General features: G+C 39.2%; 1 protein-coding gene and 1 pseudogene across 2 annotated transcripts in view; one reads left to right on the forward strand and one right to left on the reverse strand.

Annotated features, from left to right (window-relative positions):
• PDE3A (phosphodiesterase 3A) overlaps positions 1-27,852 on the reverse strand; it is a 277,109-nt gene that overhangs the window by 170,496 nt on the left and 78,761 nt on the right. The window lies entirely within an intron of this gene.
• Positions 25,227-26,536, forward strand: LOC114513170 (annotated as a pseudogene).

The raw sequence follows: 27,852 nt of genomic DNA on the forward strand, positions 1-27,852 counted from the left end.
TACAGTTTTCTGTCCTTTTCAATTCTGACCCTCAATATCAGAGGCAAGAGATGTGTCATTATGTATCAGAGAAGAATATGCAGAAAGAAACAGAAATATATACAAACTTTAGCACTAAACAAGGAGGAGGAGTGGCAAAAAGGTCTTCTGGGGATGGTACAATCACCTCACACCCACAAAAACAGAGGAGCCCATCAGTACACACTGCAATGAAACTTTTAGAACATATTGTATTTGATGTACTTCATACAAAGAAAAAAATGATTTATCCAATGTTGTTCAACGTCTGTTAACTGTGTCGGCTACCTTTGAAGAGAATGAGGAAAATGTTTTAGAAGGAAAGAATATTTAGAAGATGAGACACCATAGCTCAACTGCCACTCCTGAGAAATTGTGACACGACCTAAAAATCATAAATCAATCCAGCTAACTGTCCTTTTTCTAAGCAAAAGTATAGTAATAAACCTGGCCACCAGAAACTGTGAGCTTTAGTAAATTTGAAAATGTCACAAGCAAACATTTTCAAATTAGGGCAATTACTATCACCTCTTTTATTACAATGGTGAAGAAAACACATGAGAGAATTCATGGAAGATTTTTCCACCAACCAAAATTCTAGACAAAAATGCATATGTCCAAATTCTGACCTGAAAATTATTTGGGGTTCATAGTAAAAGAGAAACTTTTTAGGTTAGCATAATAACATTAAATAACATTGTAAAATATTTTCATTCTTCTGGTGTTTATAAGGATTTTGTAATGTATAATTATCCCTTTAAAATTTGTTTTGATTACAAAGGAGAAATGTCATTTAAATTATCTTTCAAAATAGGTAGTATATTTGGGTAAAAAGGATTATTTCCTGGAAATTTCTACAATTATAAGAAACTTTTATATCATTACATGTATGAGCAATTTAATTTGGTGGACTACATCCAATATTGACTGAGCTATTATTGAGTATCACACATTGTGCTGAAAATACCAAAAAAAAAAAAAAAAAAGGACTAAGAGTCATGGTAGACTCACTGAGGGCAGCAGTTTGTGTAGTGAGCAGAGTTATATGGGCTCTACATCCAGACCTTATGAGTCATGTGACATAAGCTAAGTGTTTCCAGAAGCTTGATCTGACGAAGATATACAAAATACAAATGGCTGCCTAGGGTGTTTTCGTCTGATTACTAACCACCACTGTATTTATTTTCTCAGTATCCTCTTAGGAATCATCATTCCTTCCAATTCAGCAGGCTGCCTCCACACACAGCTCCCTTGTGTATTCCACACGGACCGAATGACAATAGGAATAAAGCACCCTTGATCTTGAGAGCACTTTAAAATAAAAATTTACATGAAGAACAGTCCCGAAAGTTAATTGTCCCTCTCTCACAATCATCGTTATGAACATCACAACTGATGTCAGACTATTTTGGAAGAACATGAGTCATCTGCAGAACCATAAAGTCTTAGACATTTTGTTTATTTGTTTTTAATTAATTATTTGAGAAATGACTACTTCTGAGATTCCAAGAAGCCAAATTGTGGCTTCTGGCAGAAGATCAGATCTGCAGGGAACCGCTTCTTCTGGTGACAAAGAGGACAGGCAAGCTGCTGGAGCAGATGGATCACGAACGACTTCTCAAGTTCCATTTCTGGTTGTTACAAAGGCAGGGATGGTGGTGTGATGTTTTTCAGAAAGGATCCACTTACATTTGAAAGGTCTCACTTCCAAGGCTAATGTACTCAAAGACAGAGAAAAAGACATTTTTCTAGGTTTCATCCTCTTACATGTGAAAATGTTTCTTTAAACCAGTAATGTTGTAATTACTTTAAAATATAAAACTCACTCCCTTTAAAGCTCTCTAGCACACTGAATCACATATGGAAGATACACGATTCTCTGTATGGGACTATAAACCATGACATGGGCAAAGGCTAACAAAGAAAGACTTGAGAGTGAGGGAATACACATTCCCTATATATGGAAGAAAAATACCTACTTGCTTATTCTTGGAAAAATATTGAAAATGAAGCTTTTGGATTACTCGACTGTATAGCATCCTTCAGGTAGGATTCCGTAGACATTACTCTATTTGGCAACTTAATTCATAACATGTTCAAGGCATATTAGTTCAATAATCATAATTATATATGAATGTGTTAAGAACTAGACAAAAAGGAGGCTTCAAGCTGTTTTAAAAGCCTCTTTGTTACAATTCAGTGAAACAAAACTTACATATGAAATGAATTCCCTCAGTGGAAATTACATTGTTCCCCCACCTCTGAACCTTCAAGTCAAGTAAAGAAATTGCTGGTAACAAAATTTAATGATCTTTTTTTTAAAAGCATTATTTTTTTCCAGTTTAACGTAAGCAGTATCTCCCTAAGGAATATTTATGACTGAAAAAGAGATATTAACTTATTGTTTATAATAAGAATTTAGCTCATCAGCCCTAACCTCAAATTCTGAACAGTTTTTAAAAACAGATGTAAGTAATGTCTTTATTCCCTTACATATATATCAAATCAAGAGAGAAAAACTAAAATATTAGAAATGAGAATACTAAAAAATAAATATTATATTAGAAATAGTTCTTCTAAGAGATAATTATTAGGTTTCAATATTAATAGTGGAAACTAACTTTGACTTAATATCAAATTCTTTGGTATCAGTTCAAAAATAAAAACAGATATACAACTTAATTGAGAGTGGTACTATTTCTATCTACATTGCAAAACAAAGGAGAAACTTGTACAAAAATTTTTCTAAGTGTCATATCTACAACTGGAAGTAAATATATGCTATCATTGGGTAATTTTGAAAATATTATATATATATGACATTTTTAAACAAATAGGGGAAATACCTCAATATTGTTTTAATTATCAAGATCCAGGTTTAAGGAAAACACAAGTCAAAAACCAACATATGTGGATGTGAGTTCTAGCTCTTCTGTATACCCTGGACAAGTGATTTAACCTCTACACACCTTCAACTCAAAAAAAAAAAAAAAAAGAAAGAAAGAAGTAACAAAACAAAAGTACAGGGCTGTTGTGAGGATCAAATCGAACAGTATACCATGGTAAGAATACTGACAGCTATTATGAATCCAGGATAGCAACTGCTCCTTTCTAGCCAAATCTCAACCACTCCTATTTTTGGCAGTTTTTCTACCCACAAGTAGTTTATTCAGCCTAGCAGCTCTAGCCTAGTTAAGTTCAAAACATAGTTAGCTATAAACAGATACTGAATTCTGCTTAATAATATACCTGCTGATAGATTTCAGGGAGGTTTACCCATGTCTGGAGATTATTTGGAAAGGCATCAACTGATAAAAGTTCAGAGAGATGGATGGGTAAATGATTAAAACATATACTGTAAAATGCTAATGGTAGAATCAGTTATGCGCATGGATGTTCTATGTAAAGTTCTTTGAGCTTTTCAATACTTTTGACAGTTTCCACATACAAAGTTGAAGGTGGGGGTGGGGATCACTACTCATCTGAAGAACTACCCAACTACTCACTAAAACCTCTGAATCTTGAGAAATTCCAAGGTTCAATTTCCAGATAAAGAGAATGATGGGGGAGAATTGAACTGCCTTCCTCTTCAAGTCAAAAATAATGCTTGGCAGGAGTTATGAAGATAGTGGGAATTTTAACCGAAACACAGGAAGCCTGAGAGTCTGATGGATGAATCATCCAAAGAAATCAACAATTATTTTCCTTTTTCTCATGATGTAAAATACCACGTTGGTCAGTCATGAGATCTCCTCTATCTTAAACTGACGCTGTTAAGGAACATTCTAATATTTATGGGCCAGGGAGAGAATGCATTATCAAAAAGTGAGTCTTTGCATCTCATATGTTAATTTTCAGAAACGAGGCCATCTCTCTGTAACTCTAAAATCATGTCTCCACTGCCCTCTGCCCCATTTCCCTCTCGCCATGCCCCAGCCTGCAGGTGGACACCCTCACTCGTTTTATGTTTGAGAGAGAAGATTTTAGCAGAAACCTAGGGTTATTTTTAATCTTCCTATTTATCTAGCTACATACTCAATTATTCCTCTTGACTTGTGGCTTTAACAGTTTGCATCTCAAGTAGAAGAGCTATTCTTTATGACTCGGTAAAAATAAACTATTTGTTTAACAATGGAGCACGCATGCATCATTCTGAAGCTGGAAGGCTGGAATCCCTTCTTACTTGCAAACTCCCTGATAATTATCATGATTATTAGGGTAATAAATTTTCTGGCACAAAGTATTCTTTCACTATGATACATTTAAAAATGAAAAATAAAGAGGTATTTACTGGGGAAATATTAAACTCATACTTTTATGGAGGACTTCATATTTCAAAAGCAATCCCTAAACAAATGTGTAAAACCTTTTTACTCCAAAAGAGTATCCAATGGACTCTGAACCTTTTGAAAATGCCAGGAATATTTTTTATCCTTCTTTTGGACCCTACAGGTGAGGAAGTGCTCACCAAGTGTTTGCAGGAGAACACTTCAAAATGTGGCTCAGCAGTGATGATATGAATAGAATGAGCGGTTGACCCACTTGTGCTCAATTCCTAGACAGTTTAAGCAAGAGACAAAGTGATTTCTCTTGTTTTCTTTCTTTTTTTTTTTCATAAACAACAGTGACCCTGTTATACCAGAGAAAACAAATGCTCGGCTGCCATTTCATTGCTAATGGCAGAAAGGAATACAAGGCATTCAGCAATTATATTCTTAATAATTTTAAATACATAGTTTAATGAGTACTGACATTTTCAGCCCACAGATCAAAATCAATGTGATGGAATTTGCCAAGGACTATAATTTTGTTGACATATCTTTTTGCTCTTTGGGGAAGGACTTTCCATCTAAACCCCAGGCACGGTCTGAATCCCTGTGGACTCAAGCATATGTTCGAGAGGCTCACAGTGTACCCATCTTGGATAAATCAGATAATCACATGCAATGAATCCCCCTTCAGTGCCAACTGCATCCTCCTGTGGTAGGGTCACAAGGTACACGATGCCATGAGATGCAATAGGGCAGGCCATGATCAAGATGGACTAGTGATCTGAAACTTGTCCTCAAGTTTCCACATTTAGGGCAGAAATATCATTGACTTACTCATTTACTCAGTCAGGTTTCTCTGAATGCTCCTTGAAATTTTTATATTAATTATTTTATATGCTAGTTACAGAAGAGCTGACAGTCTCTCCTTATTGGGATCACAACTTCATCAAATCCATCTCACAAAACTCAAATATGACACAATCAAATATTATATAGCATAACATAGATATTATATTTGTTTCCCCTTTACTACCTGGCTTTGATACTACCATTGATTTTACCCAGTCTAAGGACATTATAAATCAATCATAAGTTTATGACCTTGGTATTATTTTGCTTGTCAATAATAGCAATATTGTGATAGCATTTTCTCAGTAATTTTGCCTCAAAATAAGAATAAAAAGCCAGAAGAACAAAGTTTTTACAGACAAAAGGAAGGACAATAAATGGTATACATCTCAAGTGATAAAAGCAAAGACGTGTAAGTTAAGCGATACATCTCACTTTAAACTCCACGACTTCCAGTACAAACTTAAACACAAACTGAAGCATCTAAACAATGCTTGTGCTCACAGTTTCCTGGCTCTGAATCACTTCACTCCTGCTTCTACGTCCATGCTTATCTAGGACCAGCCTCTTGCATTCCCCACCAAAGGTTCCAAGAACATCTGCTTTTCAATTTCTCCCTTTATTAGGAGTACAGCCTGTGTCTTCAGCCCATTTTAAATCCCAATTTATTTTCAGAAACACAAAACCAAAGGCATTTCCTTTGTTCATTACATACCAAGCATGCTTAAAGTTAATAAGTCATTTAATTAGGCAAAGAGGTTACAGAAGGTCTTCGCATCATGTTTCTCCCTTTTACTCAGATCCTGCCACAGAACAAAACTCACATGGAAAAGCAAGTGTGAGCTCACTGAGGGCACTCGGCCCAAGAATTTGGGCATTTTACTGATTTCGATGTGGGAGAAAGGAGAGGAGTCCAGGAATTCTCAAAGATATAATATATAGGAGTATATATTATATTTTCCCTACACTTAGCATAAGAAGTAGGTGAAAGAAAAGGAAAACTTGCCTCATCATTATACAACACCAACAGTAATCTAAAGAGTCTTCTTAACAAATGACTAGGCTATCAGGCTAACCTGGCCTGTGGACACTCACAGCAGCTCCACCTCTACGCCAAAGGTGCCTGCTGTGGCAGGCTGAGTAATGGTCTCAAGGGCATGCAGGTCCTACTCCCCGAAACCTGGGAATACAGTCTCCTGCAGGGCACAAGGGACTTTGCAGACATGATTAAAGATTTCGAGATGGTGGGACTGTTCTGGATTATCTGGGTGGTCCTAAATGCCATCACAAGCGTCCTTATAAGAGGGAGCCAGAAGAAAATCTAAGGACAACAGTGGCAGAGGTAATGTGAGGAGTGAAGACACTAAGCAGATGGCTTTGATGATGGAGAAAGAGGCCAAAGAGGCCAAGAAATGCAATTCTAGAAGCTGGAAGAGGCGAAAAAATTCCTCTAAAATCTCTGGTGGGAAAAACGCCTGCTAAACCCTTCATTCTTGCACCAGTGAAACTGATTTCGTACTCCTGACCTCCAGAATTGTAAGAGAATAAATGTGTGTAGTTTTCAGCTACCAAGTTTGTAGCAATTTGTTACAGAAGTCATAAAGACACTAATACAATTACAATTTAAAGACAGTTTTTACCATCAAAATGATCACCTTCAAGACAATGAAAATCCAGGAAAACAGAAAAAAACATTCATAATGAATACAACTGATAAAAGATACACATCCAAAATATATAAGGAATTTGAAAAAATAAGAGGACAGTCCAATAATAAGTGGGAAAAAACACAAATAGGCATCTCATGAATGGCTCCTAAATATACAAAAAGAAGTGCAACTTCATTATCAATTATGAACATGAAAATTAAAACCATAGCATATTCCATTTTATGCCCATGAGACTCGTTGGTGTGTAAAACGATGAGAATCCATCCATCTATTAGGGGCAGTGTTGGGACAGTGCACATTGTTATTCCCACTGTGGAGTGTGGTTTGGTTCTTCTCAGAGAGTTGAACAAGTACATACCGTATGACCCAGCAGTTCACTCATAGGCTTACACTTTGAAGATATACTTGTACACGTGCACTAAAGGCCACATACAATTTAATGCATACTGCTAGTAATATTCAAAAATACTGGGAAAATCCAAAAGTCCATCAAACAAGAATGGATCAATATGTGGTAGTACAATAGCTTCATACAATACATTAACATGTAATGGGAAATGAATGAACTACAGTTAAGTCTTTATTTAAAGTCTCAATAGCTTCTTGGAAACTGCAACTTGAAGTAAAAGGATGTACAGCAAAACCAATGCTACCACAGGGTATGTGACACTACCAAGAGTTAAGTCCTACATCCTATTCTCATCACAAAAACAACACCACACTTGTAATTAAAGACTCAAAATGCTTCCAATATTAAACAATGAAATAAGTGTGAGCCATACAGTTGAGAGAGATTAATAAAAACAAGTTATTTTCCAACCTGCTTATTGACTACAGTGTCAAGGGTGGCCAGAGCCTCCGCCAGCAGCTCAGGGTGTCAAGTGGGAACCAACCCTGGACAGGATGCCCTCCCATCGCAGGAGACTCTCACACACACCCACACTCATTCAGACGGGGACAGCATAGACGCACCAGTTCCCCTAGTATGCGCATCTTTGGGGTGTGGGAGGAAACCAGAGTGCTAGAGAAACCCATGCAGACACAGGGAGGGACCTGCAAACTCCACACAAACAGTAGCCTGGTCTGCAATCTTTTTCCCCCCCTCATCAATATTAAAATGACATCAATCAAAATTATATATTCAAGGACCTAATATAGTAATTGACATCAACATAGTTAAATCTCAAAAAGTGGGGTGAAAAAAGTCACGAAAAACTAAACACAGTATAATCCCAATATTATAACATTCAAAAATAGGCAAAACTAAACATATTTTTAAAGGATTCATCCTATTTTTTAAAAAAGCAATAGAATTATTGTCACAAAACTCAAGACATGGTTTAGTTGCTTAAAGCATCATCCTGGACACCAAAATGTCGCCAGTTCAATTCCTGGTCAGGGCACATGCCGAGGTTGCCGGTTCAGCCCCCAGTCCATCAGAGTGCCTATGGGAGGCAACCAATCAATCTCCCTCTCTCCCCTTCCCTCCCTCTCTTCCCCTCCCTTCCCCTCTAAAATCAATGGAAGCATGTCCTCGGGTAAGGGTTTAAGAAAAAAACTCTCAAGATATGGATTAATTATGTAAGGAAGAAAGGAAGGGGTCAGTGTAGTGTCCCCAGGGAGCTACCAAAAAAAACTGGGAGCTACCAGTACCATTAGCTACTGGTAATGCTCTATTTCTTAAACTGAACAGGAGATTGTCAGTTTGCTATTCTTCAAATTGTACATATGTATACTCTCTCATGTGTATAATATTCCCAACTCTTTGTGGATAGTTTTTAAATGCAAAAATGTAATGAGGTAACTCACCAGAACTGGTATAACAACAAGCTAGACATCATTTCTAAGAGCTGCTTCCCTAATTGAATTATTCATTATTGATTATTTAAAAAACTAAAGGTCTTACAACTACTGTAAGATCACACACAAATTTACATTGAGCATCACTTATAATATGTTAACTATAGCACACTTAAAAGTTTTACCATGTTGGCAAACAATCATTTTAGCTTATTTAAAATGAGAGCCTATACACACTTTTAAATATCTTTAGATATTTAGTTGCTTATGTTCCCAAACTTTTGCCCTTTAATCCAAGCCAAATTTTAAAATTCCTGAAAACAAGATTAAGCTACACATTCCAACATCTAAAAAAATTCAAAGGAAACCCTGATAAGATTTAGACTTTAAACCACTCTTCATTTTTTTCTCAGGATACACAGAGTCACTAGCTACTTACTGTTTTTCTGAGACATAGTTCTTCAGATGAGTTGCAGCTGTGATAATGTGGTCATTTGATTTAAAAAAAAAAAAAAACCCTGAAGGATCTTAAAGTGAGATTCACAGACAGATTTAACGACTGAGGAGTGTAGAATTTTATATTTAACTATTATACATTTAGTAAAAAAAAAAAAGTGGTTCCTCGCTTTAAGATGCAGAATTCCCCACTAACAGGTTTACAGGGGGAGTGGAGAGAGCAGCTGAAGTTGCTGGAATGTACAAAAGCAACCCGCTCCCCCCACCACCACCCATAAAATTGACCTCAAAGAGATCGACTGTCAGGCAGCAGAGATTTTCCACTGAAGACCTTGAAAAAATAAAAGAAAAATACATAATACATGGAATTAGCTAGAATTTGTTAAAGACACTGAATTCCTTTCTGCACCTACTAAGAAACCCCTTCTTTGTTGTCTTTTTCTCATCCAATTCCCCAGAAAACATGAGGTCTGCCCAGAAAGTATCCAGCCATGCACTATGAAAAAAACGTTTACTGAAGAGGATACATGATACAAGACAGTGTACATAGGACAATGACACCTCAGTCCCCTTCAAACTAGGCACCTTGGGACCTAATACAGTTCTCCCAATCACCATCAGCGGCCCTGTTCTATTTTCCTGAATCTCATCGATGATCTGAAATCTCTTCTCTTTCAAACGTGATTTTAGTTTTGGGAAAAGCTAATCTCAGAGCACCAAATCTGGGCTGAAGGGGGGCTGAGTCACATGGGTGATTTGATGTTTTGTCAAAAAACTCTTCAGGAGACAAGATGTATGAACAGGTGCGTTGTTATGACGAAGCTGCCAATCACCAGTTGCCCATAGCTGAGGCCTTCTGAATCATACACATAGCTTCCATGGAGGAATGTTCAAGCTTATTGCAAAATGTGATGCAGATTTGTTGCTCTACATGCTCAGTCATTTTGAATGTGACAGCCACATAGTACACATGCTCACTCAGCAGCATCTACCACCTCCATTGACTAGTACAGTGAAGTCATCATACATGCACATCCCAGTCCACTGTCCTTGGCTGCCAGATTACACTGATGTTGTGCAAACCATTCTCATTATATTAACAATGGCTGGACTTTTTCTAGACCCTAAATGGGTAGAGATGTATCTGTCTCTTTCAGTGTTAATTTTGGGGCCAATATTCACCAGGATGAACATCAGGGCTGTTCATGGTCCATGTCTCTTCTGACTAATCATGTCAGTGCCACACTGACACAAAAATATTCTAAATGTTACCTTCTACTTTACATCCTGAGTAGCCAACAGGCATACCAAATATTCAGTATAAATATTTTTTAATGAGAAGACCACAAAATAACCTTAAAAGGAACATGTATCACGTATCAAATATGTTGGTATTAAGTCTAAAATTCTTTACTTATTTGAAATGTGCAGCTTTAAATATTACCAATTTTGTCCAGAATCCAAAAACCTAGAAAATGCACACACTTTTTCCTTTTTCTGTCTGTATTCTAGGATTTTAAGTACTAAAGAACTTGAGGCAGTAGAAAAAGGATGGATTTCTTGCTCACAAATTAGTAATGTTGCTCTGAGATATGGAAAGGGGAACCCAGAAGAAAGCGAGAGTATGATCAAACTCTGCCGCCAGAAATGGGGATTCACGGATAAGAAGCATACCGGAAAGGAAATTAGTTTAGGCCAGTGGTTCTCTTCTTTGGCTGCATGTTAGATTCATCTGGGGAGCTCTTTAAAAACACCAAGCCCTACACTGGATTTAGTTGATTCAGGAGGGAAACGTGCATCAATCATATTTAAAAGCTCTGAAGGAGATTTTAATGTCCAGGCAGGGTTGAAAAAGCCTTGTGGGTAAATTAAAAATTAGATTGTTCTCTATGCTACATGTACACCATAAAATCCTATGGAGATATTAAATAGTTCAAATGCTAGATTGCTCTCTGATATGTTGACTTAATTTCCAGGACGAAGCCAGGTAATCCTTATGTATTAGTCAGCTCAGGCTGCCGCAGCCAAATAACATAGACTGGGTGGCCTAAATGACAGAAATTCATTGTCTCACAGTTGTGGATACTAAAAATTCAAGGTCAAGGTGCCAGCATGGTCAGTTTCTGGTGAAAGCTCTTTCTTTGGGCTGCAGATGGCCAGGCTCTCCCTGTGTCCTCACTTGGTGAGCCAGGGGATAATCTGACCTTCACAAGCAGATGATTTTAGGTTCACGCCCTAATGAGAGTGGTCATATGTGAACTCAGAAAATGCCCCTGGAAAACTACCCCCTAAGTGTCAGCTGACTCAGACAGCATCAGTTCTTACCTCCCTCTTTCCCACTGAGCTGACATACAGCCTCAGAGCCTTTTTAACACCATGTTCAAATGAAGTAGAAACAATACTCATAATGAAACCTACTTTCCATCGCTATCCCAACACTCCTGTTTTATGCCATTAATTCTAGCAATAAATTTATTTCATTAGACAAAGCTTTAGTGTATTTTTTAAAAGACTACCCTAAAAGTTAAGAAAAATAATGGATGTTACTGAATGATTGCTGCTAAGCAAGTCAGAAAAACCAATTGGAGTTTTATTGACATGTATTAGACATATAACAAACCATGAATGAGATTTATTTTTTCCAGTCTTACTGTTAAGCATAATTAACATATAACACTGTATAAGTTTAACATATGCATGTTGTTTGATATACTTATATATTGCGAAATAATTACCCCTGCAGTGTAAAATGATTACCCTCCATTACTTCACATAATTATCATTTCTCTTTTGTAGTGAGAACATATAAGATACACTCTCTCAGCAACATTCAAGTCTTTAATGCAGCATTATTAACCACAATCCCCATGCTGCTCATTAGATCTCCAGAAGTTACTCATGTTATACTGAGAATTTGTACCCTTTGATTGACATCTGCCCATTTCCTTTGTTATCCAGGACCTGGCAACCACACCCTACTCCTTGTTTCTAGGAGTCTGACTTTTTTTTAGATACCATCTATATGTGATATCTTATAGTATTTGCCTTTCTCTACCTGACTTATTTCACTTACACATAATGCCCTCAAAGTCCATCCAAGTTGTTGTAACTGTCATAAATTTCCTTCTTTCTCAAGGCTGAATTAATATTCCATTGTGTACATACACATTTTCTTTATACGTTCATCCACAGACAAACACTTGTGTTGTTCCCACATCCTGGCTATTGTGAATGATGCTGCAGTGAACCTGGGGCTCCAGACATCACTTCCAGATCCTGATTTAATTTCCTTTGAATACATAACCAGAAAAGGGGTTGCTGGATAATACGGTAGTTCTATTTTTAATTTTTTGAAAAACCTCCATACTGTTTTCCATAGTGACTGTACCAATTACTTTCCCACCAATAGTCCACAAGGGAACCCTTTCCTCTATATCTTTGCCAATACTTATCTCTTTTCCTTTTGAAAATAGTCATCTTATCAGTTGGGATTTGATATCTCATTGTGGTTTTAATTTGCACTTCCCTAATTATTAGTAATGTTGAGCATCTTTTCATGCTACCTGTTCACCATTTGTATGTCTTCTCTGGAAAAATGTCTGTTCAGTTCCCCTGCACACTTTTAAATTGCATTGTTGTTGTTGTTTTGGGGTTGGTTTTTTTTTTCACTATTGAGTGGTATGACTTCTTCACATATTTTGGATATGAAGCCTTATCAGATATAAAATTTGCAAATATTTTCCTCTGCTCTGTAATTTGCCTTTTCATTCTGTTGATGGTTTATTTTGCTGTGCAGGACCTTTTTAGTTTAATGTCGCCCTACTTTTTTATTTTTGTTTTTGTTTCTTGTACTTTCATTGTCATGTCCAAGATCTGTTGCCAAGAGAAAGAGATTAAATTTAAGATATAATTTCCAAGAAGAGGTAGAGATGGAATCAAATCTGGAAAAAAGAAGACAATTTTCCAAAGCCATTTTTGGCAAAGAATATCATTTAGAGTTCCCTGAAAGACCATAAAAGAACAGTTGTCCCACGGGAATATCTACTTTGTCTGCCTTCATTCTCTGCACTGACGTTTACTTTCAGAATTCAGGCATTATTTACCATTAGAGCACTGTTAAGCTGTTTTAAATCATTTACTCTGTTTTTATTTCCTAAACAACTGACTCTTACTTCCCCACTCCCACACAATATTCACTTGCAGATATGATTTAAAATATCCGTTGTGGTTAAAATCATTGTGCTTCTCTGGATACTATTCAGTATGTAGTCTCTTTTGAAAACATATAAAAGCACCTGTGTTTATGAAAAGGGGATTTTATGTGTTTTTAAACTGGAAAGATTCCTAAATCATTATCATCACCAACATGGCATTTGAATTAAATTTTCAAATTCAGAAGGAGTCGGTCAGCTTCTGCCCTGACTCAGCACCCTGCAGATGTATACTGGAGGGAAGTGACTCTGAAGACAATGGGAAGGACTGACTGCAGGGAGGGGAGAGGCTAGAGACACCAGACCATGACAACCAGCTAGGTGGCAGATGGCTAAAATGGGTCGAGGCTGTAGGAATGATTCAAGATGACAGATATAAAGCTGACAGGACATTACAACACAGTAAAAGTGAGTAATGAAGTTCAAAGGACAGGCAAAAATGGACTTTGGATGTCACATTCAGGTAACTAGAAAAATCCTGACTGTTGGGGTAGCTAGAAAAAAGTCTGAAAATTTCAGTCACTCCTAGGTATAAAGAATGGCTTAGACATCTTTCAGGGTTAAACATGAACATATGTCTCAAAATCTGCCCCCAAAATAAAAATTAAACACAACAGTGGGAATAGTATGAAGTACTCTCTGCCTTCTCACGCTTTGTGATTAATGATTTTTCAAGCCTACTGTCACTGGTGTTGCTGTGTAGGAAAACAGTCAGCTGAAGTGCCAGGGAGTCTCTCCCATTGGTCAAGATGGCATAGGGGGAGGTTCTTACACTGAGCTCGGCCAAAAGCTAGAAAGATGAATGGACAAGACTCCAAGTTCACTGAGAGCTAGAAAGATAAATGGACAGTGCCTGAGCACCCCAAAGCTAAAAAGATGAATGGACAGGACCTGAGTGCACCAAAAGATAGCAAGATAATTAGGGAAGGAAAACAAAAAAGACATCCCCTCCCTATCCCTATAAGAACCACGGGCTTGCCTTGGCTGGTGTAGCTCAGTGGATTGAGTGCTGGCCTGTGAGCCAAAGAGTCGCTGGTGTGATTCCCCGTCTAAGGCACATTTCTGGGGCGTGCAAGAGGCAACCACACATCCAAGTTTCTCTCCCTTTCTTCCTCCCTGACCTTCTAAAATAAATAAATAAATAAAATCTTTAAAAATAAAAAAAAAAATGTAAGAACCACAGGCTTGAGCAGCAATGAAGGATGGTCTTTGAGAAGGGAGTCCACCTTTCTCCCAGGTCACAGCACCTGAATAAACCTCTTCCCTTTCACACCAGCACCTGTCTCACAAGTCTGGCTTTTGTTGCAGCAGGCAGCGGAAACTGCATTGTGGTTACAGTTTTTGGCAAGCCTGCCAGGACAGTGTGGACCTTGGTAAGTCCCAGAGGGCCCGGGCTGGGGTCCCAGATGCTTGCAGTAGGCTAACCTCAGGAGTGGGGCTGTGGGGACTTCCCAGCAGCTGCTAAGAGCTTTTCCTGGGGAATTTCCCTGCACTCATCCTCAAGGTATCAACTGCCTGAAAAGCTTGGCTGGCAAAAGAAAACAGGTTTCTGGGGAGCAGAGAGACCCCAAGACTAACTGGAACCAGCATGCACACCCAGGTTCCTCTATCCCTGACACTTGGTCTTTGTGCCACTTGGGTCTGGTGAGGACCATTTGCAATACTGTTTGGTAGGCTATCCCTGCCACTTGGGTGCTGTGCCACTTGGGCTCTGTACCACTCAGGTCTAGTCAGGACTGCCTGTGGTATCAGTTGGCAGGAGATAGGACACTAGGACTTGCTCATGAGCACTCGTTTGGACCAATGGAATTATGGATCTAAGTTTTGTTCACATGTCCCCGCTTTGTCTGGGTCTTTCTATGGTTATGTTTTGGGTTTGTACCACTGTGCCATCAGGGATTGTTCTTTTTCTACTCCTGAAGGGTGTCCACTCAACCTAATTTTAGCAATTGGTCCATCTACAGCTATGATCCAATGACTAAGAAGGAATTGGTTTTCTATTATAACACTGATTGGCCTATGTATACTTTAGGTTATGGGGGAAAATGGCCTCTAAATAGTTCCCTAAATTACTATGCCATCACACAGATGGAACTGTTTGGCCAATGGTCAGGGAAATGGGATGAAATACTTTATGTGCAGGCATTTATGTCTTTACACAATAAGGATTTGGCAAACAATGGGAATAACCTAACGATGCGGACAAAGGAATTGGTTTCAAACCCCCTCCCTGATAGTAAGACACAGGAAAAAAGGAAACTAAGGAGATGAGTTTTTTAACACACTGAATCTGAGGGACCCCCACCCCCCCAGGATTAGCAGCAGGAAGATATTCCCTGCCACCACCCCCAGTGCTAGACACCCCTGAAATAGATCCCAGAGAAGCAATAACTCCACCCCTTTATGAGGAAGGAATGCCCCCTTGGAAGACCCAGCAGGGCACCCAATTTTGCCAGAAAGCACCCCTTATCTGGATCAGGACCACTCCCTTTGAGGAAATAACCTTATAGGCAGAATAAACCAGGGAGGCCAGCCCACTGCCTGCTATTGGCCCCACACTCCATTTTCCACTTCAGACTTGCTGTGTTGGAAGAATTCCAACCCCTCATGTAGCGAGGATCCTCAGAAAATGGCAGATCTTATCACCTCCATTATGGCCACACATGATCGAAACTAGGCAGACACACCAGCTCTCCATAACACTGCTAACAACAGATGAAAGGCGGCTAGTTATAAATAAGGCTAGTAAAGAGGCTCATAGCCTCCATCAAGAGAATCCCAATGGACCCCACAACCCAGCTGGGGTGATTCCCTTGATAGAGCTTAACTAGGACCCATGTACCAGGGACCTAGCCTCCCTAGAACATTACGAAAGATGCGTATAGGAATGGCTTAAGAAAAGGGTGCCTAAGCAAAAGAGACTGAATATGGCACAGGTCATTCAAGATCCTTTTGAATTTTAAGAAAAGATCTATCATGCCTATTGAAAGCACACTAATGCTGATTCACAGGTACCAGAAAATACATGAATGGTAAAAATGACCTTTATTGGGCAAAGCGCCCAGACATCAGAAGGAATCCTCAACGTTTAGATGGGGTATTGGGAATGAACCCATCTCAGCTGGTGGGCATAGCCTTTAAAGTTTACCATGCCCAGGAAACCAGAAAATTAAAGCAAGCCACAGTTTTCTTAGAAACTGTGCAGGGAAACCAGAAAAGAAGAGGCAGGACCCAAAAGAAAAAGAGAAAGACCCACTAGCGGCCAATCATCATGTCTATTGCAAGGAGGAAGGCCATTGGAGAAAGGACTGCCTAGAACTCAAAAAGGAGAATAAAAGGGATAGAACCCTCACCCAGAAATACAAGAAAGGAATGACAAATCTGATCATGAATAAAGAAGCCCAGGGGCTCCCCTAGACACCTCTGACCTGTTACTATTTCCCCACAGGAGCCTGGGTACAACTGACAGTGGTGAACAAGCTACCTGACTGCCTTATAGATATGGGAACTATATACTCAGTGCTAAACACAAAACTAACCAAGAAGAGTTCAGCTGTGGTGTCAGTTACTGGAGTGAACAGACAATTACAAAAACAGGCATTCCTTCAGCCTCTAGAATGCCAGCTTGGGGATCAAAAACTTAATGCATAGCTTCCTCTACATGCCAGACTGCTCCATTCCATTGTTGGGCTGAGCTTTACTTTGTAAATTGTATGCACAAATAACTTTTTCCCCTGAAGAGCAGCCATTATGTTTAGGAGTCCCACAGGAGCATGCTTTCTAGCTCCAGGTGCTCCTGACTGGCTCAGAAGAACCTGAAGGTGAACTCTTCCCACCTAAGATCTACAACCAGGGGGATTGAGCCATTTTGACCAATGGATCCCCAGGTGGGGCAGTTAACATCTAACCCATAAAAAATAACCTAAAAGAAGCAGCATGGATCCCACAGAAGAAACAATGCCCCCCTAGAAAGAAAGCTCTAGAGGGAATTCAACCAGTATTGCAGAAATTCTTAAAATCATGATTAATTTGGATATGCCAATCTCCCCTATAACACCCCCATTTCACCAGTCAAAAAGACTCACTCTGATGACTATCAATTTGCATGACCTTGTATAAATGATACTGTCCAGGACATCTGTGCTGCAGTAGCCAACCCTTATACTTTGCTGACCACGGGGCTCAGGGGTGGCAAATGGTTTTCAGTCATACATTCGAAGGATGCTTTCTTTCTGCATCCCAACAGATGAACAGGTTCAACTATGATCTGCCATCAAATGGCAGGATCCAGAAACTAAAGCCATGCCCCACTACTGTTCGATTGTGTTGCCACAAGAACATATGTAGGGAAATATTAGCAAAAGATTTCAGGGATATTCAGTTGAAAATGGGAATTCTTCTACAATATATAGATGACTTACCAACAGCTAGGAATATTTATGAAGACTGTTTGCCCAACACCATCCCAGTCCTGGCTCATTTGCAAAAAGAGAACATCAAGCACCGATGACCCCACAAAGCCCAGATGGGTAAACAGGAGGTGGCATCCCTGGAATCTCAACTGAAACAAGGTCCTAGGAGCTTGATCGCTGATTAAAAACAAGCTATTGCTACTATAAAAATCCAAGAGACTGGAGGCAGCTTCATGGATTCTTAGGGACTAAAGGATTTTGCCAAATTTGGATTCCAAACTTTGGCCTCGTAGCAAAACCATTGTATAATTCTTTGAAAGGATTAGACTCTGAATGCCTTGACTCGACAAGAGAATGTCAGGTGGCATTTGGCACCTTGAAGGAAAAACTAGTTTTGGCCCTCCCACTAAGATCGCCCACTTTACAAGAACTGTTCAAATTATACATTTATGAAAGTCAAGAAATTGGACTTCAGGTACTAATGAACCCAGGCCCTGGGAATTAACCCTCAACCCATAGCCTATCTCTCAAAGAAACTAGATCACATGACAAAAGATTGGCCACGATGCCTCCAGGACATAGCAGCTAGCTGTACATCTTACAGGAAGCAAAGAAATTCACTCTGGAGCAACCTACTACCACACCAGGTTCTAACCCTAATAGAACACAAAGGAGGGTATTGGCTGACAGCAGGGTGCATGGGAAAATATCAGACCATTTTATTAGACAACCCAAATGTTATTTTACAAACAAACCAGCACCACCTTTACCCCAGCCACCCTACTTCCGGACTCAGAGGGAAGCTCAGACCTCCAACGTCATTGCTTAGAAATCATTGACAAAGATTATTGCAGCAGACCAAATTCACTGGACCAGCCACTGACGGAACCTGACTGGGAATTATATACAGGTTGGAGTAGCTTCATGGGGAATGGCCAACAATGAGCCAGGTACTTGGCAGTCAATATTGATAAGGTAATAAAAGCCCAAGCCCTCGCCACAGGAACCTTGGCACAAAAAGCTGAACTGACAATCCTGACCACAGCCTTAGCATTGTTGAAGGGAAAGAATGTTAACATCTACACTGACTCTAAATATGCCTTCATGGTAGTCCCTGGTATTCCTCAGGAAATAAGGATATCAAACATGCAAAAGAGATTTTACCACTTCTTAGGGTTTTAATTCTCCACGTGGACTTGTCGGAATTTAAACCCCATTACACAGAATGAGATGAGGAATGGGCCTGTGAATGAGACTTCTCTGTCACTGACCCTAATTCTATGTGGAAGATCAACACTCATAGTATGATCTTACTCCCTGAGGCTCTAGTGTATCCCATCCTCAAACGCCTACATGAAGGGACCCATTATGGAAGGGATGTTTTAATGGAGTGCATAAGACCACATGCATTTAAAGGGCCCTCGTTTACACAGGATCACTCAGAAGATGATCCAGGCCTGTCAGAGAAGCACCAGAAACAAGAATGTGCCCCAGCAGGAAAGGGAGTACTTTAAATTTTTACTATATAATCTTTTGCAGACACCTTTTCTGGATAGGTAGAGACATATACCACTAGAACCAAGAAGACAAATGAAGTAGCAAAACTTCTACTCAAAGAAATAATCCCTACGTTTGGACTTTCTTATAACACTCAAAGCAACAATGGACCATTGTTCACTTCAGAAATCTCCCGTAAGATAGCACAGGCACTATAAGATTCAGTGGAAACTACATGCATCTTGGAGACCCCAATCTACAGGGAAGACTGAGAGAGCCTGGCAAAAATATACCAGGAAACACATTTGAAATGCAACCAGGCACTCCCTATTGCCTTGCTCTGGACTAGGTCAGTGCCCAGAAGCTGGCTTAAATTAAGCCCTTTTGAAATAATTTACGAAAAACCCTTTCAAGTTTCTGTTTTAGAAACACCCCCTTTAGATTGAGAACATGAATCAAAAATAAAACAATATGTAAAACATTTAGGGCAAACATTAACAACTTTGCACAAGTTTGCTAATTGCATGTCTCTCTACCCGTCTAATGGGTCCTTATACCCATTCCAGCCAGGAGACTGAGTCTTACTAAAGACCTAGAAGACTAAACGTCCTGAACACCAGTGAGCCAAGCAGTGGACCAGTCCCTATTATGTCCTACTGACAACACACTCTTCCCTAAAGCTCATGGGAATGAAGCCTGGGACGTACCATGCGTGGATACAGCAGGTGCCGCCTGAGAAGGACTCAGATCTTGCTACTGCTGTTGATACTGCAAGGGAAAGATGAACCTGCACTCCTGAGATTTAAAATTCCTCTTTTGGAAAGGGACAGTGCCTCCCAAAGCTAAGTGACCATGTTACACTTTACTTTATTATTATTTTTGACAATTGCTATACCTTATGCCCATGTTTAGACTGATAATGCCTTTGTTCACATTTCCTGCACAGTGGCTCCCTCAGCAGGTTTATCCTACTGTTGGGTGTGCCACCCAAAACCCCACTCAGGATTCGCTCATCGGATCCTTGAGTCCAGGGTTGTCCAACATTTTGGCATCTCTGGGCCATCCTGGAAGAAGAGTTGTCTTGAGCCACACAATAAATACATTGTGACACATAATCACAAAAAAATCTCATAATGTTTTAAATAAATTTATGATTTTTTTGTTGGACTGTATTCATAGCCATCCTGAGCCACATGCAGTCCATGGGCTGCAGGTTGGACACCCCTGGTACTCTCTCCAATTTCTAACTTCACTACAACTTCCCCTGCACTATTAGACATACCCCTCACTAAATAAATATTTGATCGCTTGTCTACACAGTAGGTCTCACCTCGGAAGCCCATGTGCAATACTGCCTCCTGAAATATGAAGCAGTCTACCAGCTTCGCTTGTTCAGCAGTGCCATCCTCTACACACTGTTCGTGCCACCTTCTGAGGACAGTGATCCTTCTCCCTGTGTAAAGGTTTCTCTCCGCTCTTGAAATCCTTCTTCTTTTAGTAGATAGCAAGAATCACTGGACCTGGAGATTAGGTAAGACTACATCCTTCAACAGCAGGAAAAAGTACAGAACATGAGACCTCCATCCATTTACCCTTATAAGATTACAAGGGCCCAGAGTTTTAAAGAGGGGAATTGCTATCACAATCAGTCACTCAGAGCCCCAGGGATTCTCCCCCATTGACCAAGATGGCCCAGGGGGAGGTTGTCACAATGAGCATGCCAAAAGCTAGAAAGATGAATGGAGAGAGCCTGAGCAAGCCAAGAGCAAGAGAGCTGAATGGACAGGGCCCTAGTGCTCCAAAAGCGAGAAAGATAAATGGGTAGTCCCCAAACCTACCGAAAGCTAACAAGATAACTGAATAGACAAAAAAAAAAGGCCCTCCCCCTCCCTACCCCTAAAAGAATCAAGGGCTTGAGCAAGAAAAGGAGGATGGTCTTTGAGATGGGAGTCCACCATTCTCCTGAATGACTTCCTTTTGCACCATCAGTTGTCTCATGAGCTTGGCTTAAGTTGCAGCAGCCACGTTAGTTACACTGGGTTCAAAACATAGAAAAGCATCTGTGAGCTTCAAGGCTTTGGACTTCACTTCCCAGTTCAGAGTGGAATTGTGAGGACTCAAAGAATGAGACCATGTTAGCAATACACTTATTGACCAAGTGGCAGCCTCACAGTATGCAAAAGAAGCTCTTTGGTTACATCTCCTCTAGGGTCATTTAACAAAATAACTCCTGCCAGTAAAGATGTATGAAGCTTTTAGAGAGTACTTTGTGGCTCTTCCATCCTATGTGAAGAGAAGTCCTACAAAATCCAGTTACAATGCTTGCCAATTCATGACTAACATGCAGTGAACAAACACTTCTTAAGTACTTGTTTCTAATTCCTCTCAACAGTAGTTAGGTTAAAAGTCATAACAACAACAGTGAAATAATTCTCTTAAATTTGGCTTGTCTGAAGCTGCACAATGCTGGAAGAGGAAGTGCAGGCAAGATTATCGGTGCGACCTGAAACATTAGGCAGACCTTGTTGTCAGTGTAACTTGAGTGGCCTCCCACATCTTTACATAACTGTGATTCGCAACAACTTACTAGGTTTCTAATACCATACCGGGCAATGTATCGTGATTGTTTCATTTAGTCTTTACAGTCAATCCTATAGGTAGGTCTACATTATTGGAGCATTTTACAGATGACAGAATAAGATCCAGAGAAACTAAATAACTTGCCCTAGACCAAAGGCTAGTGCAGAACTCAATCATCTGCCTTTTTAATTTCCAAACAAAAGGCTAATGATAATAAGCATCAGACACAAATACAAAATATATAATATGCAAAATATTATTAAAATAAAGAAAGCAAGATTCTGAGATAGCTCATAGTATAAAAAAGGATACTCAGAAAATAATTGCAAATGAAAATATAAATATCATAATTAATTCATAAATAAAGTTCAATCCTAGTAAAATAATGTTGCTATTTTAAAATCTAAACAACACAACTTTGCTTGAGCATAAAGGACAAAGTCATAAAACTGGCTGCAAAAAGCAGACTTGCTATTAATTTAAATAAGTGTTTAAAGAAATGTTCTTATCCATTGAAAAACATTCCACTGTTTATTAGCTCAAATAGTCAGATTAAAGCGGATATCTTAACAGCACAGAAGAAATACAGTCCAAAACCTAGTAAAAGATGCCAGAAGATGCATTTTCAATGCTTTTAAGAGAGAATCACATGCTTTTAAAAGTAAATTTTAAAAAAGAGGTTTTTAAAAATTCTCTTTTATATAATCAAGAGTAATAATTCACTTTTATAAAACATTTCATGATGAACAATCTAGGTCTGTGGGGTGATGGAAAGAACAGCAGGCAGAAACACAGGAAATCATTATACAAAGCTTTGGGACTTGGGTGTCCTCCTCCATTTATAAAGGGCTTGGGCTAACCTATCCTTATAATTCAATGAAGAATTAAGATTCCTTGATGCACAAACAAAAGAAAACGGAGTTATCCATGACCACCTTTCTTTTATCTTCTTCCTTAAAGAATCTTTTCCAGAGATTTCACATATTTATAATTTACTGTTTTAAGTCTACCTGCTATTTCTCAAACCAGAATTTTCTAAAGGATGAAAACAACCAATAACTTAGAATTTATTTTTAACAGCTGTCTTCTTTTAGTCCAAATTAGATAAAAATTGAGTGTACTTATTAAAATAATACATTAGTCAAGTAGTTCACCAACCAAGCAAAAACTTTGGAAAGCATATTTAACAAAGGCTGCCCACCCAACAATGAGAAAAACAAAGAAGTCTCCAAAAAGCTAATAATGTTTGTGTGTATTTCTGCAATTTTTTAACTCAACTCAGGAGTTCAAAGGACAATTTATTTTCTGTCCTCATAACTATGTGATGAGAAACATACTCTTTAGGTCGCCTTCTAGCACTCAGGCTAAAAATCAGTCACTGGAGCAGCAGGTGGTGACTTCTAAACAGACGAGGGAGAAACATTTTATTTTAAAATTCAAATTTTATCTATCGCACACAAAACCACATTCAGGTAATTGTTCCTAGATTAAGTGGCTTCCATAGTCAGACTGAACTTTTCTACAGCATCAACTACATGAAAACAGACCTAGAAACACAAAAATAGACAAAATGGCCTCCTACTATGAGATATTTTAAAATAATAGACAAGTCATAATTCAGTCCTAAAATAATTTCCTTAAAGCGACACTGAAAATAAAAAAGCATTCCAATTCCCGGCATTGCTCATGGCCATACACAGTATTACATGTAGTGAGGCACCTGAATACAACTCAGGGCACCGTGCTAGATGGGCCACCCACTGGCACCTTTCCATGTCTTCCACTACTTCCTCATCTTATCGACACAGAGGGCAATTATGGCTTCCTAGTCAGCAAGGGTTTTTAATTATTACAGCTTTTTATGGTTGACATCCTTTATAGTATTTAAATGTAAAGCCCAACGTATTTGTTTGTATAACAAAAATAGGTCCAGTCACAGACTGTGAGTGTCGGCGCAAAGTGTCCGCGCCTCACAGAAGCATCCTGTTTCAGTGCTTCACGTCCACGAGTTGGGCTGTCAGGGACTGGAACGGGAACGATTTCTATGTTGCATAACACACGGCAGTGTTTTGGACAAAGGGTGGGGCCTCTGGACTCCCAGTGACTATCTGAATGGATCTCTAGGGAACATGCTTTTCAAGAGGCAGAAGAGAGAAAAATAAATGGGCCAGAGGGTCAGGTTTTAACCTGCTGACTTAGTTCATTGGCTTGTCACACTCCACAAGGGCCTCTACACAGCTTCCATTTAAACACAGCTTCTTATTGATCCAAAATCTCGAGAAGGGAGATCTAGAATGAGTAATACTTTTGGCATATATTTGTGTTATTTATAATACTTTCTTCTTCTGGAGCATTCATTTCGATATAGCCTCTCAACTCCTAAAAAGTAGAAATCATTTGTTCTATTTGTTTTCCCCATTTTTAAAATTATAAGTAAAAGTACCAATATTTAACATTCTAGAATATGTAAATTATTAGCTTGGGAAGCTGGTGTACAGGGAATCCCATCAGCATTATACGCACGTGTTAAGCTACAACTTAATATGAACATAAAGGACACTCTGTTCTTGGAACACACGCACTGGAAAAAAGGAAAAATGACATACCAATGAGGAGAAGAAACTGTGCAGAGCAACCTCCAATTTCACAGACTTGTATCCTCAGAAAGGAAGGTTTGATGAACTAATAAAAACACATAGAATTTTTATAAACTCTATGTAACTTCACATCTCTAAAAATAATGAATGGGTTATAAAGAACCTAAAAAACATAGGTAAAGTTATACACGAAGAGCCTATATGTTATGGCTAAGCTTCTAATTTCACTTTAGGAGTCTTTTATATTCTTGTGCTATTAACTGCTTCTTAATTCCTATTAATGACATGTGCTTAGTGGTATGAATAAAGTATGATACAGGTTCACGCCATGGTGAAGGTGTTTCTCCTGAAGTATTTGATTTTCTCTCTATAAGGTTTGACGGTAACTGGTCAGGTAAGTTGGGAAAGCTCTGGATAAACGATTTCAAAGAGAGGGATTCATACACACACAAGCAACTCATGTCTGTGCCCATATGTCTCATTGCATTCACCATCAGATCCATTTACAGCCCTGCAGTCAGTCTTCGGGAAGAAGGAAAATTTCCGTCACATGCCACCCTGCTTTGTCTTAGGAGCCATACAAAAACAGAGGCTTTGCCCAGCCTCCCTGCCTCCCAACCGCCTGGCCTAAAACAAAGCAAGGGTAGGGCTATGAGGAGACGGTGAGTTGCAGGTTCTTGAAGCACAGGATTGGACCTTCAGATCATCCAGAGGTAACATGCAACGTAGGGGCTGAGGCTCCCGTGATGGGCGATGTGGACACTTGAGGCCTTCCTGGCCGTTCCCTCCAACAACCCCCTGCAGCCAGCTCCACAGTGGTCTGGTCCACTTGCCTGGTGCAGATTTGGATTGGACTCAGTGCTGCTGCTACACGTTTTCTGCCCCCTAGTGTTGGTTCAGTCAGGCGCTGGCTGAGGGTACTGTAGCCAAGGCAGCCTCAGCACCATGGAAGAGCCCAGAACTGCCTGTCAGGTATACTTGGGTCTGGTCCTGGAAAAGCTACCACAGGGTTGTGGCAGCATTGCCTGAAGACATGAGAAAAGGTCCTAATCCCTATGGTTTCCTATGGGTATTGCTGTTGCGTGCAAAATTATTGGATTTTTTGCTGTTCCTTTATTTTCGTGAAGATTTCCATTGATTAGACACTGTCTTCACGTGGAAAGAGAGAAAAATTTTGCTATAGATCTTTCTACACTAATGGAAGAAAGATGTAAAATACTTGAAAAATGTAGCCTTGTACAAAAGGAGTATGAAGACAGTCATTAAAGGATCCCAGCTTTGAGAAAGAGTCAAGAGAGTTCAAAGTTTGGAGGCAATCTGTGAAAAGCTGAACAGTTCCAAATCTGAGCTGAGGATGAAATACACCTTCTAGAAAAAGAGTTAAAAGAAGAGACATCTAAACATTCTGAACAAGATGAATCGATGGTGGATATTACAAAAGGGATACAATCCTTAGAAGATGAATTAGAATCACTCAAATCAGAAGTACCTGAGACCAAAACAACCTTCAAAATATTTCAGATGAATGACAGCTGACTTAAGACAGCTATAAAAGATGCTTTGAATGAAAATTCTCAACTTTAAGAAAGCCAAGAACAGCTTTCACAAGAAGTTGAAGACTAGAAAGAAAAAGTGAGTGAGATCAATAAACAGAAAACAACATCTGAAGGCTCCAAACTATATGCAAAACCAGTTCTACCTGAAAAGGAAACTCAGGTCAAGTCTCCGACTGAACGCTTGCTAAAGATGAGAGACCGGGCTGTTGTGCTGGGAGAAGACTTAATGGATGGTAACTTGGAACTGGAAATGAAGGATAGTTTAGAAAATGATAACAAACCAAAAGGAGATTAGAAGAAGCTGATTCATGCTAAGGTACAGTCTTCTTTAAAAACCCTAGAAGAAGAAAACTAAATTTACACTCAATTATCTTAAGTAGATAAAACAAAGGAAGAGCTCAAAGTATATTAAAAACCTCCAGACTGAACAAGCATCTCTGCAGTCAGAAAACTGAACATTCTGAAAATGAGAATCAAGAGCTTCAGTAGAAACTTCAAGGACTGACCGAACTGTCTGTATCAAGAGCATGAAAGGACACTTGGGAGGAAATTAACAGTAGAAAAAAACGACCAGTTAAAGCAGCGATTTTTAACTGGTGTGCCATAAGAATTTTTTTTTCTTTTTCTTATGAACTGTTGTTCAGTTAAAGTTGTCCTCATTTTTTCCCCATTACTCTCCCCTGCCCTCCCCTCCCCCATCTTCCACATTCAACCCTCCCCCCCCCCCATATTATCTTTGATCATGCATCCTATATACGTGTGCCTGGACTTGACTCTTCCCCTTCTTTCCCCCATTGTCCTCTCCCCGCTCCCCCTGGTCACTGTCAGTTTGTTCTTAATTTCTATGTCTCTCTTTCTATTTTGCTGATGTTTGTTTTGTTAATTAGGTTACACTTATAGGTGAGATAATACAGTATTGTGCCATAAGAATTTTTAAAACATGCTATACCTGAATAGTCATGAGCACTGACTTCTTTTCCCTTTGTCAAATAAAAATATTACAACTGCCAGCACAACAACAGCTGTCCAGTGTGAATGCCCTGTCTTGAACCATACATAAATGTCATATAAAAGAATTGTATCTTATTGGTCATGTCACATAAGGTACTTGTGTCTGATGGGTTAATTCTTGGTAACAGAAATTTTTATATACAAGTATAGGTACCTGATTTTTAAAAAAGTCACTTGGAGCAGAAAAGATAGGTAATTACTATCATCATTATTATTATTTTATAAATGAGTCAAAATGATACCTATTTTTTGCCAATATGGCCAATATGGCAAAAAATAGATTGTTTTGGTGTGATGCAAAATTTTATTAACAAGTTTATGTGTGCCATGAGATAAAAAGGGCTGAAAATCACTGGGTTAGAGAAAAAACAGAAACTTTTTCTCTACAAGCTTTTAAAGCTTGTGAAGAGGTCAGCCATGCAGCTGAATTGCTGGAGACCTATAGAAAGTGAGCCAAAGATCTTGAAGAACTGGAGAGAACCATTCATTCTTATCAAGGGCAGATAATCTCCCATGAGAAATAAAAGCCCATGGTGATTGGTTGGCAACTCGGACTGCTGAAAGAAACCTCAATGATTTAAAGAAAAAAAAATTCTTACCTCAGACAAAAATTAACTGAAACAGAATTTAAATTTGAACTCTTAGAAAAAGATCTTTATACAATTTGATGTGGCAAATACAGCTTTTGGCAGGGAGTATTGTCCATATGGTCCCTCACCGTGGGGTTGGCCTACACCTGAAGCGAGAGCTTTTCTCTCCCTTCCAACTTTGTGGAAGGGTCCGCTCAGACTCTCACCTTTGCTTCCACGGGGAGGAGAAAGGGGCTCAAGAAGCCCAAGGAAGCTCTGGACCATGAGATTCCTAATGACAGAGGAGAATCCAGCTGTGATCAGTTAACTGATCCTCACTGAAAACCCCGACCTC

The sequence above is a fragment of the Phyllostomus discolor genome, chromosome 2 (genome assembly GCF_004126475.2).
Source record: "Phyllostomus discolor isolate MPI-MPIP mPhyDis1 chromosome 2, mPhyDis1.pri.v3, whole genome shotgun sequence".
Classification (NCBI taxonomy): domain Eukaryota; kingdom Metazoa; phylum Chordata; class Mammalia; order Chiroptera; family Phyllostomidae; genus Phyllostomus; species Phyllostomus discolor.